The 12042-nt window shown below is 34.4% G+C and overlaps 1 pseudogene; it reads right to left on the reverse strand.

Moving 5' to 3' along the window:
* Positions 1 to 5319: 5319 nt before the first annotated feature.
* LOC148851407 (pathogen-related protein-like) lies at positions 5320 to 6494 on the reverse strand (annotated as a pseudogene).
* Between the last annotated feature and the right edge of the window lie 5548 nt (positions 6495 to 12042).

Below are 12042 nucleotides of genomic sequence, written 5' to 3' on the forward strand. Positions count from 1 at the left end.
GTGAAAATGCAAGGTTTCTGAGAGAGATTTAAATTAAGTGGTTGATAAGTAGGGTCTAGTGAAAACTAAAGTGGTTTAGAGATATTTAGTAGGTGTTTGGCATCCATGGTGGGAACATCGCACCATTTTTTTGTGGGCATGTGCCGCTTGATGTGGCACCATTTTCTCAGAAAACAACATCGATGCCAAACACGCACTTAAATTAAAATCGAAGTTGTTGAAGATAGATGTGATTGCGATCTTGGTGAGGCTGTTTTGTCTTTTCCTATTTCCATGTATCTCAATTCTCCCTACAAAAAATATACAGATGGAAATTGACCATTAGAGATTTTGAGTGTGGCGCTATGTGTTTATAGCTTAGAGTTAGGTCAATCTAAGGCAGAACTTTGTAATGAAGTTAATCTTGATGATTCTCTTTATAAATGTTTTTCTTTTATAATCCGAAACAGAATTGCTTGCTGACTTGGGTAACTTATTAAAAGCCTCCTTCATTGGTCATTGGGATTTTGGTTCCCATTGACCAAGAATCCCATGATCTTTTTTCAGATTTATGTGGGGACCAGGGGGTAAGTGATATCCATCTCCTAAGTGGGTAAATAACTTTTCCACCTAGGGGAAAGTTGCTAATACTTGAATGAGACAAAAATACCCCTTTTAATAATGGGTTTTTATGGATAAAATTGTCATTGCCTTATTTACATGAGAAATAAAAGAACGTGGGTAAATGCACTTACCCGGTTAAGTGTTTCCCAGGAAAAACTTACCCAAGTAATTGCATTTACCTGGGTAAGTAACTTACCAAAAAGCAAACGGGGCCTTAGAGATAAATTGACCTAAAGCCTTGTATCGAAGTTGGAGCCGCCCAAGGAACAAAGAGCAAGAAAGGTGCTGCAATTCCTTTGTTTTCGTTGTAGAAGACGATGAATAGAGGTCTTATGGTGGGAAAGGAAGGTGGAAGGGAAGAAAAGAAGGTAAATTTTTCATTAGTTGGGTTTTATTTTCAAATTTTGAGGAATAGTGGAGAGTAAATTCGATATTTCATTTCTTTCCATTAGCACTTACCGATTATGTCAATTATCAAAAACAGTAGGGGTACTTTAAGACAATGTGTAAACAGTAAGGGTAGAGTTAGTCAAATAGCTAACCCATAAGGATAATTTAGGAAGTTTGCCCTTTTTAGCTACTAGTTTGGCAAGTATTTTCATATGCTATCTTTAGTAACCAAAAAGCCAATAAGATCAGAAGATGCGTTTACATAAAAATCGAAAATGGTGAATTTTAGGAAGCTTTAAATGTTGGTTTATTAGGCACCTTTGGCAAGTATTTTCATGTGCTCTCTTTATTAACCCAAAAGCTTATAAGATTAGAATATGCATGCACATAAAAATCTGAATAGATCGAAATTGTTGAATTTTAAAAACCAACTTTGGAGGTTGAACTGTTTTTTGCCTCTGGGATGCAGGTCACAAGTTTGACAATCCTTATTGAATGGGTTAGACCGTGCCATGTCAACAATACATAAATTTGTACATAATATGTATATATGCATATACATGTGTGTAGGTATGTATAAACATGTATTTTATCGATAAATAACATATAATTATGTTCTACATGTACTATTTATATTATTTTATATTTAATTTATATTTTTATTTCTATTTTAAATTTTTTTATTTATAAAAAATATCAAAAGTTGCAATTTGATACCAAAGATTAAAGTATCGGTATCGGGTATCATATCGGAGAATTCAAATACAAATACGCTTTGGGAACACATGGATACAGACGAAAAATATGGAAACAGATGGATATGTTAGGAAAATACAAACAAATTCCACAATACATTAACAACAGTAAATTTAAGACCAAAAAAGTCACAAATTCATAGTATATAAATACATAAAAATGTATATTTTAATGGTGTATACGAAAAAATACATTACAATTAATATATCAGGATGCCTAGATATCATATAATTTTATTTATAATGCATCAATATAGAGTCCAAGACACTAAACATATGTGCATATTATATTTTAATTATTATATCACTTATTTTTTATTTTGCTATTTTAATTTTTTAACATTAGCAAAAAATCAACTAAATATTAAATTCTCAAATGCAAATTAAAATACCAATTAATAATTCACAAAAAATATAATATTAACTTAAGGTATATCAAATTTGTTAAAATTTCTAAGATACATATCCTATACAAATTCATAATTTTTAACTACTAAAATAATTATTCCATTGTTAATCTCTTTATTTATATAAATAATTGGAAATAAAAAAAATCATTTTTTGAAATAAATATAGATTAGTGAATTTGATATATTCAATTTAATATTATATTCTTCAATATTTTGTAAGCAATATTTTTTTTACAAATAATAACTATGTTATTAATTATTAATGTAAATAAAAATATTAATTAATAATTTTTACAAATATATAAAAATTTTAAACAAAGAAGTACAGACAGGCCCAATGCAGATTTTTTATTTCTACTGCAGATCTATAAACATCCAAAATGTCAAAAACCCCCACTCTACACACCAATGCCCGCCCATAAATTGACATCAATTCCGAGCTGGCACCCACCCCAGCTGTAATTTGGGCCTAATTATTCTGATCCTGGGCTGAATCGTTGTTCTCCCAAATTTAAAATGCATATCTTGTGCAATTTAAATATTAAAATAATTATTTTATTATTAATATTTTTTTATATTAAAAATTCATCTTTTTATATAAATATGGACTTGATAGATTATTTGTCCTATTAATTTATAAAATACTACTTTTGAATATTATTACTTGTAATAATTAGAATTGTTAAATATAGACACGTGTTAAAGGTTATTTGATTCTATTTAATAAGACAAGATAAAGCCTGGCTTGATGGATCAGAGTGTGGTGAACCTAGCACATTCAAATGCCATGGGTTCAAGTCAACTTAATTGCATTTTTTATGAAGTAAAGATGCGGCATTTCGTGCATATGGTTTCGTATCAATGCGTATACAGTATGATACATACCGATACGGATTAGTATGGTGCGATGAACAACTTATGAGATACATTTCTATTCGTTGCGATGAACAACTTATGAGAAGGCATCCAAAATAAAAACAATCACCTCAATCAGACATTTGAGTATAAAGTTATGGTACTAGTAAGATCAAAAGATGCATGAACATAAAAATCCAAAAAGATTGAAAATGCAAAATTTTAGGAAGCTTCAAATGAAGATTGTCTTTCCATGTGATAAACAGTCTCTACATGCATGTTTAAAAACCTAATAAACCAATCCATTTGCCAAATGGTCTTTGTCTTTGAAAACAATACCCTAAAAGTTTAATATGTCTTTTGGCCATTTAGGGTGTTAAAAGATTTTATCTAACAATACTTGCTAAATGGAACCTTAATAAACATTTTGTACAAACCTCTATTGTAAAACAAGAAAACTATTAAATAATGTTAAAATACGCTTTATTTTGGCAGCTAGGCACCATTAAATACCATTAGGTGCCACAAAATGAATAGTGAAAAAACACCTAAGCGTGAAAACATCAAAAAGATGTTCCCCCTATAATTGACTCTCATACAACTTGAGAAAAATGTACATTTGATAAATGGTTTAATCAAACAACATTTCAAATTCTATCAGAGGAAATTGGTGCCATCTTTTAGATAAAATATAACGAAACCAAACACCATCTAAATGAATATGTTGTTGTTTGTTATTAAGGCTCAATTTGGAAGGAGTATAAATACAAATATGCATAGTGCAAATACATAAAAAATACAAGATTTTGCACTCTACTAATTTGCACTAATGTTGCAGATTTTATTCTTCTTTACTTTGGGGTTTTATTTTATTTTATTTTACTTCCTCTACACTTCAAACAAAAAATAAATAAAATAAAATAAAATCTATAACAATGTTAAACATGACTTTGGAATTTGGTTGTATAAATAAAAGAGACAAGAGGAAGAAAATATATGTTTTGGTTCAATAAACAGTGTAAATAATTTAAACACTTAAATGCAAATAAAGGTTGTGTTTGATACCATTGCCACTTTTACTTGCAACCGTTTAAATTGATCAGTACAATTTTTTGAGAAATGGTCTTGTCACATTATATGAGTCATATCAGATAACCACTTCCACTAAAAAAAATATAGACATTGCATTGGGTGTTGGCATTCATAGTCTACAAATGTTGTATTGATAATTCAAAACATTTGTGGTAAAAGAAGATATATTCTTTTAAATTTTATATTGACCAATAAAAAATATCACAAGTAGAAGTGATAATGATACTAAACACAATCAAAATTATATGCATCTCAACACTTTTCATTGTTGGCCTTGGGGACATGGTGTAACAAGTGTTCTCTCTGCCGCGCCATCAAGTGTCATCCATCGTGCCTATAACAGCCACTTCAGTGTCCAAGTGTGTGTCATGGGTGGGCTATGCATGTACTTTTGTATGGAAGATTGTCAATGGCACTATTGTAATATTGTAGTATGCTTTTTCACCTTTTTGATGTTTCTTATTGTCACTCCCCCAAAAGCTTAACGTATTCTTTGAGGGGAGGTAGGTAGTCGATGAGCTCATAAGCGTGTAAAGGTTAAGCACGAGATCCCATCGACACTGTACTGTGTACTTGTGCTTACCACAGATTAATGCAATACAAGTTGCCTTTTGTCTAATTTGTGTGCCTTCTTGTTGCCTTTTGTGTATTGTTGCTTGCATTTGTAGGCTTTCTCGACCCTATCGAACGCCGCACTGGGCCTCATCGATTAACCCCATGACAATAGAGCAATGCAATGCGACTTAACTAATCAAGTGCCTGTATGGGAGGGCTTTCATGTACTAACCCAGGGCTTTGCGGGGCCTCATGTATTGTCTTGGCCCCACGAAGGCCTCACTTCATCTAATTCAAGGTGGGGCCACAATAATACATTTAAAGGCTTTGATTTTGCTGGTTCTATTCCATCACTAAAATCAAACCGAATTTTCTGCCCACTACTCTCTACCACACATCATCATCTTAAATTGTGAAAAACCACATCATAGCTAAAGACTATTTGACATGGACATACAATTATCATTTATTTAATACACAAATCACTTAAGTAGTAGAATCACTCTTACCCATTAGAGACCTTACCTTACTTCACACTCAAAACGCTGCTTCTAAGGTAGTATATATGGAATTTAGGAATTACATGATATATAGCAAGACAGGCACAGAACATGAATTTTGCTTTTCCTGGTAGACCACTAAAACAGGAGTTTCAGCAGCTAGATGTTGTTGAAAATTGGGCAACCAGGAGATGGATTATTTGAGGCCCCCGTCTCATTCGAGCTAGGGTTTTTGATAAGACTGGCCAGCAGTTTGTTGGGATCATAAAAGAACTCCACCTTTTCGATTCGCATTGATTCATCAACCTAAAACAAAACCCATTATTAAAGAAAAAAAGTTGTAACATCGAAATTAAATTTCATTCAAAAACTCTGAACACAAGGCAGTAATAACTCATGAAATTTGTTTTGTGTTTCAAAGAAGAGAAGCATACATGAAAGATGCCTATACCGAAGAACTCCACCTTCTCCCCAGTAGGAGCATGGCCTTTGAAAGGACCCTCCATGAAAGCCCAGTGCCTGAACTTGTAGACAATCGCCGGAGGACCTGAATAAACCTGAAGAATTTCCAAAGCAAATCCACGAGGGAATGTGGCTACGAAAACTTGCTGGGACGATTCGGGCGTTTCAACAGATGGGTCGTATACAAGTAAGTGCTTCGGCATGGAGGTTTGCAAGAATAAGTTGTAGCTTCCAAGCTTTCATGTCTCTGAACGTGACATCGGTTTCCCCCCTGTACATTCCTCCAATCAGTATCATCAAAAAGTTGATGGGCTCTCCAGGAAATTAATGAAAGAAGAGAAGTTATAACTAAAGATTCGAAACAAGAATAGAATTAGAAACAGAGATAGTAGTAGTAATACCATTCACGCTGAATGTAAATTTTTCAACGTTTATTGATTTATAGTCCTCAGGGGAGATTTTATGAATGATCTCCATCTCCCATGTCTTGACAAGATTTTGCACTTTTTCCTCCAATGATCCTTTTGGCCATTCCTATTCACAATAGTAGAGCTTAAAGTTAATCCATCATTAGATGAAGAATTGAGAGAGAGAGAGAGAGAGAGAGAGATGGGTTACTTGAGTTCGGCCTTCCTCAAAGAGTTTGTCCACCAAATCATATTTGGGAGGAGCACCAAACCTCCATTTGGTATACTTCTCTCCTTCCCCATACATATGTGATCTGTACTTATCAACCTTAACCACTGATTCATCAACGTCAGAAGAGGCCATCTCTCACTTTTGAAACCTTTTGTTTTGTGTATGTGTATTTGAGAGAGAGAGAGAGAAAGAGAAGTGGGAGAAGTAGAGAGGAGAAAGATTATATAGAGATGCGTGTTGTTGCCGATGGCTGTAATCTAAAGGGCAGCCCCAACATCATTTACATCGTCAGCAGAACTTCGTCTAAACTCTAACCACTTGAGAATAAAACATGGTCAAAAAGGCTTACTAAATCATAAACAACCATCAGTCCTTTATGGGCTTCGATCATGGTTTAAAAAATCGAACCCAAAACGGAACTACTTTGGACATCTGTTCCTAGGTTAAATGGTCCGATTGTCTGGTCTGAATCCCAGTTGGATGGTTTTGGGGTTCAAAACCGAATATGGAGCTATGACCGGTTCTTCGGAGTTTGCTAAGGCTGCCCAAATTCTGACCCATTATAACATGTCAAATAGTAGGGGTAATTTGAGTTCAGTACACAACAGAATTCAAAATGCCATGTACAATTTGAGTCAGTGTCGGGGAAAAATCTTCAATTCAGAGAAGGGAGGCTGGGGATAAATAATATTTGGAGAAATAATTTATGAATTTTGAGGTGGAGTGGACTATAAAAAGGCCTAAATAAAAATATGGAGAAGTATGGACAGACCTAACGTAGATTTCTGAATCCCACTGTAGATCTATAAACATTCAAAATGTCAAATACCCACACTCTATGCATTAACACCCGCCCGTGAATTAGCATCAATTCAATTCCAAGCTGGCACCTAACCCAACAGTACTTTAAACCTATAAATTCTGAACCTGGGCTGAACCATCATTTTCCCATAAAAATATTAGGTCTCTAATTCTAGAGCTCAATAACAGTAGAACTTAAGATCTTTTAGCTACCACAATTTACGAGCAATTTTGGAAAAAAAAAAAAAGCCCACTAAGTTAAGCAAAGCATGATGATTCATTCTATTATGATCCAACACTTCGTTGCTGATTCTAGGCTCATCTTAAGCATTCAAATTGAAACCCAGATGAGATATATCATATACTACTTTAAAAAGTTTTAATTATATGGGCCGAAAGAACTTTGACAAAGCTACCAAACCTAAACTTGCGGATTCAGGCCCATCTGAAATACTGGTCACATGTGCAACTATGCGTTTATGGGGTTGAACTTGTCTTTAGAAGTAATCTCTAACAATATATATTATATAAAGCAATGTTTTTAAAATTAAACTAGATAATGAACCGTTTAGGGGTCAGTTAGAAGTCAAACGGTTTGATCGTTCAAATCAAATGGATGGCCTGCTCTAATAAAAATTTAAAAAAATGGCCAAAAACTGTTGAACGTTCGAACGGTTCAATCGCCCAGGTCAGTGGTTTGCTGACCAAATTAATGGTTTTTGGCCAAAGTGACTGGTTCCTAGTTTTTCCGGTCTAATCGTCTGATCTGGTCTGGTTTTGAAAATCATGATATAAAACATTGTTAAGCTCTTGGATTAAAAAAATGCTTTAGTAAGCTCCTAACTCGTAATCTCTAGTCTCAAGACTCAAGGCTTTGTGATATAAACGCTGAATTGAGGTATTTTTGTACCCTGGTTTGAGTCTGTGAGTACTCTTAAAGTTAAAATATTCATATTAAAAGATAAGAATTAAGAGGAAATGAACAGGCGCTTATTCTTATCGATGTAAACGGGCTTATTGAATGCATCGATCAAGTGTTTGACCAATATTCATCTTGAATAGTTGAAGCATTTAATGTTTGCTCCCATGCAATCTACTGTGAACCCACTTTGCTCCCATGACAGAGGGTGTTTATGAACCGTGTATATTTACATTTGTATCACAAACAAACGGGGCCCAAGATTCTATTAGAATAATGCATTAATAGAAGAGAATTAATTGGTAGTTGGACGTTGAAAATTTTGTCTTTATTTTATGGAATTCGTTGGAGGAAGGCAATGCTCAAGGCCTCTCGGAGATTTGGGATGGCCATTTGTGCACAATAAAATAAAAGTAGAGAAAGGTCAATTGTTTGATCCTCTCTATCCACTAAGTAGGATTTCATTGTGGTAGTTGCAGATACTAATTCTTTTCAAATTAGGTGATTGGATAGATTAAATTAAGTGATTAGTTGATGAATCACCAAATTATCAAGTAGAATAGATCAGATTAAGTTCTTGAGTATTTAGTAATACATTCAATGAGCGTTGAGTTTGTCTTGTGTTGTGGATGTTGGACCACATTTCAATCTAACGTCTAATTGGACTTTGTCTTCGTCTGAGTTGGTAGTTGTTTAATGTTGGTTAGTTTTTTCAATGTTTGTTGTAAGTAATGTGGCGATAGATACACTGGGTTTATGTCATGTAATCCCATTGTACTTGGGTACGAGGTCTGTGAAGATAAGTTAACTCAGGTGTGCTTTTTTTTTAAGGGTACGTAGTGATAGGGGTGTCAATTGGACTGGATTTGGTTCAATTCGATCTAGTCCATTGTGAGTCTATTATAAATGGACCAGGTTCAATTCAATCCAATCCCATGAATATTTTTTATTAATTTGGACCAGTCCAATTCAATATCTAGACTGTCCTGTTCAAATTCATTTTGTTTTAGATTGGTTTCAATCCAAACCCGGTCCATTGACACATGTATTCTTATCTTATACTAATGGATCAGATATTGGCTTAATCCAATCCAATCCAATATAAAATTATTATGGACGGACCAGGTCCAATCCAATCTAATAAATATTTTGGACCGGATTGATCCAATTCGATATATCTTGTTGATCCGTTCAATCCATCCAAATTGATTTTGGATTGGACGGGGTCTAATCCAAAACCGGTCCATTGACACCCTTATGTGATGGGGTGGGGGGGGATAATTTCATTATATAACAGTATTCTATACATCTTTTGTCAAGGTGGTTTGATTTCTTTATCTTAGTATATATTGTACAAAAGTGAGAAGTTTTGTTTTTAATATCCTACATTAGATCCAATTAGTAGATTAATGAGGTTAATGAGCTCGTGGTAAGACTACTTTGATACATCCTAAGAGAAAATAAGCAACAACTCCGGACATCATGGTTGTTGAATGTTGAGACACCAAAAATCAAAACATTTGATAAAATAGCCTGTATTTTGACCATTTGAACAAGTCGTAAAGATGCATTACAGTTATAATATTATATGAAGAGCCATTGTTTGGTGCAATGTTAAAATATCAGGCCATTAATTAAGCATGAGAATACGGGATCAAGTCTAAGAGCAACCATTTTATGCGAAAAAAAGCAAAAGGCTAAAATCATACCCAATCTACCCCTCCCAAGGCCCGGGATATATGAGACCAACATTGGGTAGTGGCCTTTTATGTTCTTTGGACTGTGTTTGGTTGTAATGCAATTTTATTTGTACTAATGCAAAACCATGACAGTGTAAATGATTTTAGTGCAAATTACTATTTATTTTTATTTCAAATTTTACCTTATTTTATTTGATTGCAGTACAAACGAAGCAAATCAAGACTTGAAGTAAGATAAAGTAACACCCAAAACAAAATTAAACCAGAATTTGAGTTCTTTTTATTTGCACTGCCAGTGCAAATAAAATTGCACTACAACCGAACACAGCCTTAATGAAAAAAGGCAATCATGAAGGGTTATATTGCCTAATTTGGAGTATAATAATTGATAATATTCTCAAGAGACCTCAAGAAATGGCTAGAAACTGTCTACACAATTTCTCACACAAATAAAAACTTCTTTTGCAGTAGGGGAAGAGAAGAAGATTAATGGATTTCGAAAATGCAATCAATTGTGAGATGGTAATTCCTTCTAAAAAAGAAGAATGATTTAGAGTTCATGTTGGAGTTAACTAGTGAATTTGACTTTATACCAACCACATATGTGCATTAAGCAGATAGAGTGAGAATTAAATAGGGATAGTAAACAAGTGGAGATGAACATGAAATTTTCAAACAAGTAATGTGGAGATTGTAACAAAAAAAAAAAAAAAAAACTTATGGGTAATGGCTACAGTGGATAGACTTTATGGAATAAGTCCGACAAGTTAGTTATTAATATATATATATAACCCTTACGGGTGGGGGTCCTTGTGCAAATTTTTTTTCTATCCCTCAATCCCTGTAGCAACCCGCCCCAAACGAAGACGGGGATGACAAAATTTTCATCCTCATTGGCCTATAGGTATCCCTGTTATGTATTTATGTATATTAATATTTTTAAAAATATCATTAAATATGTTTGAATCTATTTTAATAGGACTGTAAATTGAATAATTATTTTATTTTTAATTTTTAAAATAAAACAAAATTGACATCACAAAAAACTTTGTGGGAATGGGAATGGGGAATTGGGGATAACCTTCTGGGGCCGCATTTTCACAAGGACCCCCAAAGTGCTTATTTTCTAAATGCGTATAAGTGCTTATTGGTTGTCCTGACCTAAAATAAGTGTTTATATAAGTGATTAAAAAGAAGCACTCCACATGGGGCCTATCTAAAACTTGTTCCAATTACTTCCAAGGAATACTAATCCAGTAATCTTACCGACGCCCTCAACCATCCCCGCTTCTGACATATATACCCTTACTGACGCCCTCAATACTAATCCAGTGATTTGCATTTGCAGTGAACCTTGCACATTTGCATTGGACCTTTTAAACTAATAATCAATTATAAAGGATACATTGCACTCTTCCCCAATAAAGCCCTTAGGCTCTGTTTGGAAAGAGTGCAAATGCAAATATGCATGGTTTTAGAAGCATCAATGACCTAGACAGTTGGACCATTTGGCCTGGAAATAGTTCAGGCAACTGATTCCGTTTTATCTTTAACCTATTTTTTTTGCAAAAAACTGCTGGCTTGGCCAGTGACCCATTGACCCATTCAACTTGGACAGTCATTTTTGGCCATTTTATTTTAATTATTTTTAACAGGTCATCCATTTGAACCAGACAATCAAACTGCTGATCTAAAAACCAGTGGCTAAAGCAATTCCAATTCTAGGTGGTGAAACGTGTCCACACATGTCATGCAGGGTGGGTTCAAGTGCGGACATGGATCATGTTGAGACAAATTTTGTCAAGAGGAGCTCCCAAATGCTTTGCCCCAAACCTACTTCACCTAGTCTCAAAAGAAAGCATCATAAGAAAGCCACTGTCTGGATATAGTCCCAACAGCAGCCAATGCAGCATACATCAGGAGCATTCCCTTAACCTAATAAATCACAATCACTAATCCTCCCAAAATATCTACTAAATGCTCGGTAAATTTTCCTTTCACCACCCGTTCGAACAGCTTGCATTGGATTGCCCTGAAACATTAGCCCCTTTGCTCCCAACTAAAACAGTAAAACTACGGTAGTGTCAACAATTTACCATTTGATTACAATTGGGTAAGTCATATCCAGGTCAAGGCAAAAAACAGTACAATGGCTAAAGAATATCATTGTAGCGTTGAATGAACGCTAATCGAAGTATCAATCCATAAATATGTCACTCAGCAAGATGCCCCGAATGCATCAGAAAAATACTAGCCCAGAGCTGCTGCTGCCTCCCTTGGAGGCGACTTGAGCTTCATTGATTTGAGACCACATTGGATGCCGAGCTAATTGACATGCTAGTAGATTAAAAAAGCCTAATT

The sequence above is a fragment of the Nelumbo lutea genome, chromosome 5 (assembly GCF_056320005.1).
Source record: "Nelumbo lutea isolate HS-2025 chromosome 5, American lotus-T2T, whole genome shotgun sequence".
Lineage (NCBI taxonomy): Eukaryota > Viridiplantae > Streptophyta > Magnoliopsida > Proteales > Nelumbonaceae > Nelumbo > Nelumbo lutea.